Source organism: Triticum dicoccoides, chromosome 2B (assembly GCF_002162155.2).
Source record: "Triticum dicoccoides isolate Atlit2015 ecotype Zavitan chromosome 2B, WEW_v2.0, whole genome shotgun sequence".
Lineage (NCBI taxonomy): Eukaryota > Viridiplantae > Streptophyta > Magnoliopsida > Poales > Poaceae > Triticum > Triticum dicoccoides.
The window spans coordinates 780,379,354-780,384,486 of NC_041383.1; the positions used below are offsets into that span (position 1 = coordinate 780,379,354).

The 5,133-nt window shown below is 50.6% G+C and overlaps 1 pseudogene; it reads left to right on the top strand.

The window, feature by feature from the left end:
• Positions 1 to 1,408: 1,408 nt before the first annotated feature.
• LOC119368776 lies at positions 1,409 to 3,503 on the top strand (annotated as a pseudogene).
• The last annotated feature ends 1,630 nt before the right edge of the window (positions 3,504 to 5,133 follow it).

Here is a 5,133-nt window from a genome sequence, read left to right on the forward strand (position 1 = left end):
ATGATCAATTTTCAGCCCTTGGATTAGTTTAGTATTTTTTTTCACACACTGAGACACCCTTGCTTGCCATGTATGTGAGAGAGATAGTGAGAGGAGACAAGAAGAAGGGGGTTAGGAAGGGACTTGGACCTTAGCAACAACACACTAACAGGTTCCATCCCAAAACACCTAGGCAATATCACAAACATCTCTCAATTGTTCCTTGACAATAACCAACTTTTTGGCGACATTCCTTGAGAATTAGGTTATTTGGTCAACTTAGAGATCTTGTTCCTTGAAAATAACCAACTTTTTGACCAAACTTTTTTCCTATTTAGAGCGAACATGGCCCACAACGATGAGGCCTGCGGTTCGGGTAAGCAATTCTGGGAGCTGTCCCAGAAGATGGAGGAAGAACCTCACCGCTATGAGGACGCCGTGGAAGACACCGATCCTGACTACACAACCCCTAGTGGCGTCGGGGATGACACCACTGATGGTGCCGCTGAGGATGCCACCACTGATGATGGCAGCGCATGCATAGATGGCAGCCAAGCGAAGAGGCAACGGAAGGACCAGCACCCAAACGTGCTCGGCACCGTCAAGCAGGAATTTACCGAAGCGTCCTCCAGTGGGCATCCAACGGCACCCAAAGAATTAGTCAGTGGGTAATCGGGACAACTCGGGTGCATTCTCCGGAGCACTGTCTCGATCAACACCGAGAACCTAAGGCATCGTGACCGAGGGAATTTGCGCAACCTCCTCTTCATGAAGCTGCACGAACGACACAAGTTCCCCGGTGACGTCACAAACACACGCCTCTCAGGGAATAAAGTGCACAGTGCCGCCCTCACGAAGATGAGCACGGCCCTGGATACTTGGAGAGCCGTGGTGAGGAGAAGGATTCTAAGAGGTGATAGTTATGAGAAGATCAAGGAGACAAATCCTTCGATCAGCGAAGATGACTACAAGGAGTTCAAGATCAAGTGCGAGAGCAACGGAACCGCGGAATCAAGTCAGTGGGGGAAAGATATGCGGGACTTGAATTTAGGGGTCCACAAACTCGGTCCCGGCGGTTATAGAGTGACGGAACCTATATGGGATAAGGAGGACGCGGAGCGTGCCGAGCAAGGCCTACCGCCCCTCTTCGATAAATACCGTGACAAGCAGACCAGGAACTATGTCAAGGCCCGGTAAAAGGTGGACCCAGTAACAAAGGAGCTTACCATGGATCCAAAGACCAAGGCACTTGAGCTTGTTTTGGTAAGGAATACACCCCCACGTAATTAGCTCCATATGGTTGCATTCTAATTAATGAAGCCAAATTTCTAAATGGTTCACGTTCCTTCTGCAGGACACTGAAAGCAGTAGCGCGGGGTCGTCTTAGATCTCCCCTTGGGACAACACTTTAAATAGGGCGTTGAACGTAATGAAAAACAAGGGTAAGTTTAGTAAGCCGTCGTCAGCTGGTCGTGTGGCCGGCAAAGGCTTGTCCACGAAATGGTCGAAATACTATAACGCTGGTGGGTGAAAGGAGAGAAAGACCAGCTCGGAAAGCTAGGAGCGCGAGGTTCAAGAACTCAAGGCACAAGTGGCGCGGATTCCGGAGATGTTCCAAGAGCAAGTGCGAGACCAACTGGGAGTGACGATCACCGCCATTATGCCTACCTTGGTTTCTGGGCTGCAGGCATGGATTGCGGGCGGCCAACAGGGGCCGCCTCCGATTCCCAGCTTCACGGCCAGCAACTCGCACAACGCGCCGGCGGTGCCATTGGTGTCTTCGGTGCCGGCACGGGCATTGGAGCTTAATGCACCCGGGTGTGGGAAGAATACACCGGCTGGCACCTCGGCAGCAAGCGGCCCCTCCATCACTTGCACGCTCGCTGTTGGCGGTCCCTCGACATTAGCAGAGCTCGACGCCATCATGATAACTAAGCCTCTCGGCCAATGACTTCATCTCCTTGCCTTTGACTGGGCATCCCTGACGCCCTACATGTTTTCGTAGGGCATCACCGACGTTCCATGCACTCTCCTGCACTTCGTGGGTAGCGAGTTGATTGATGTCGCCAAGGGCAGAATCATTCAACCGGGCAACCCCGTGTTCCACGGTAATCCGATGCCACCCACCGTGTATAGGGTTCAACTGGTTCGGGTGTGGCCAGGCTGCGACGACTTGTTACCTCCGTTTCGACCCGCTGGGGCCGACGAAGATGATGTGATGACCCTCAGTGCCTGCTTAAGCTAGCCCCTGCTTTGGCCGAAGAGCTAGATTCGTTTGGGGGTGGGGGACACCACCCCACAGACAACACCGCTAGTCATGCCGGCGCTAAGCCATGGCAAGACCGCCGCAACGCTACCGGACATGCCGGACATGCATATGGCACAGGATCCGGACATGCATATGGCACAGGATCCGTATGACGACGACGACGATGGTACATGTACCAACGTCGATAAGTACTTCAATGAACATGGGTACGGTGATGAATTCTTGGGGCCTCCTTCTCAAGAACCCAACCCTGCAAAAGACGACCGCGATCTAGCTGGTACCACGGAGAAACCCAATTACAACAGGCGTTGTCTGGCATTCAGTTCTCAGGAGATGCCTCCAGCTGCCGCCTTCACCGAGCCTCAGATAGCCAAGGTGCAAAATACTATCAGCCCCAACACACTCAAGAAGGCGGTCTCTGAGCAGAACTCGATCCCATTACAGCAGAAGAAGAAGGGACGAAAAAGAAAGAATAACAAGGGTGCGAGCCAGCCGGCACCGAGTACGATCTGTGCTTAGGACGGGCCACCTTCACCTAAGGATATCTCAAGGAGGGTGCATGTGGGGGGTAGGCCGATGCTACCGACTAATCTGCTCAATGCTGCAACCGGTGCTATGCGGAGTCTACATGACAGTGTTCTTACTTTGGAGAAGCGGCGTCTCTCCGAGAAGATGTGGCATACCCGGTTTTCGTGGCCAAGGTGCCAGAGGGTAAGGGCTTTGTCGATAGCACCATAGGGGGTATGATCGTCCTGCGGTTTGATGACATCTTCGCTATGTTTAACCTTCATCCGCTGCACTACACCTTCATTCAGCTATTTTCACTGAGTATGGAGATGCGGATCATTAGATACAAGACCCTGCACATCATGATAGTCGACCCCTTCTATATGTGTGCCAAGATCTTGGGCAGCGCTGGGGACCGGCAAGTCGCGAGTTCATACCTCGAAGGCATCATTCTGGCAAACCCAGATAAGGATAACTTCCTCGTGCCTTACTTTCCCGAGTAAGTCATCCCCTCAACGCCCCGTAACATATGATTTCTTAGATTTCGATTGTTCTTTTTTTTCTAGCATTCCGTGTTTTGTGTAGTGACACACATTGCACACTCATCCTCTTAAGCCCGAAATATCCCATGACCACGTATTTCGACTCGGACCGTCAGTCGAAGAAAGACTACACAAATATCAAGAAAGTTCTTGATGAAGCTCTCCCCGGCTACGCCAGATCTGGAGGCACCTTCAGCAGGCCAATTCGTAGGTACGCCAAGCACGTGTTCACCCACAATACGACGTTCCCCTGCGTCAAGCAGCCGCCTGGCGGTCAGAAGGATGCCTACTACGCCCTCCATCACATGCGGGCGATCGTACGGGACCATAATCACCTCCTGCTACCAAATAATCTCAAAGATTGGGCCGCACGCTTGTCGGCAATCCAGGATGTGGACATCAAACAAGAATTCTTTCGCATCCAGTAGGAGTTTGCGGAAATCATCCATCAAGATGTCCTTCGTACCTAGGGGCAGTCCTACCTCACATATCAATCGTCCAACAGTGAGATAGAAACAACACTACGAATGCAGGCTGACAACAACCGCGAGTTCATGACCATCACGATAGACGGTGGCTTCTTCCATGCTCCAGTCCCTGAGTCGAGTCGAAAGTAGTGATGCTATGTACTTCTGAAATATCGATTAGCTCATGTTGTAATTAAACTTTAATGAACTTGTATGTCTCTTTAGTTTGGACAGTCGTTCAACTTATATGTAATCGATGCTATTTATTAGTAGGACCATGAATCGTGCTATTAATGTGTTGCTTTTCTCTTCCGATCCTTTTGTTGTATACTTATATATTGCTTATGTATTGTCTGTGAATTGCTACTAACATTTTGTTTGTCTAGTGCATAGAGATGCCGTCGTATGTCGTGTACAAGGGTAAGGCTTCCGGAGTCTACGACGATTGGGAGGAGTGTCGGAGACAGGTTCACCGTTTCGGCGGTAACAATTTCAAAGGGTACACCACTAGTGCGGAGGCGGAAGCTAGATACACGCGCTATCTAGCGGGAGAGAGGAGGGAGCGTTGGAGGAACCGGATGAAGACCAGTTTCATCACGATGATGCTCATCGTGATGAGCGCAGCTCTCTTCTATGTGATGGTAGTTTAGATGATCGATATCGAGTTGTAATGTGAAGACAAACTCGCTACTCGCGGTCTCGAGACTTGTAATGTTCTAACTTTGTTCGGTATTTTGAATTCAGAGACTAATATGATGAATTGTATTCGGAGACTAATCTTCTATTGTATTCGATAAATCTACTGTTTATATGTTGTGATGTCTATATTCTGTGCAATAATATATTTTGTAACATGTGCAAATATCAGAAAAGAAAAGAAATCCTAATAATCATACTAGTGACGCATCATACTGCCCTTTAGTGGCGCACTGCAATAAACACACTAGTGGCGCATTAACTAGAAGTGCGCCATTAGTAACCCAGAGCACAAGGTAAATATGGCCCCCTTGGAGGCATAGTAATGGCGCACCGTTTGACATACTAATGGTGCACTTCCAGGTGCGCCACTATTGTCTCGTATACTAATGGCGCACCAGGGGTGCGCCAGGGGTGCGCCATTAGTACTAGTTACTAGTGACGTGATGATAGTGGTGTACATGTAGTGCACCATTAATGGCCAAAACAAGTGCGCCACTAATTAGCCTTTTCCTAGTAGTGGCAGGATTAAGGCAGCAGCTAGGAGAGGGGCACCCGAGATGCGCCGGGGCTGGAGTCAGGGGGCGCAAGCGTGTGGGGGGCGGTCAGCCCCGCCGCCACCATCCCGGGGCGCGGCGCTGCTTCACCGACCAACGCTCCAGTGCCGGCGCAA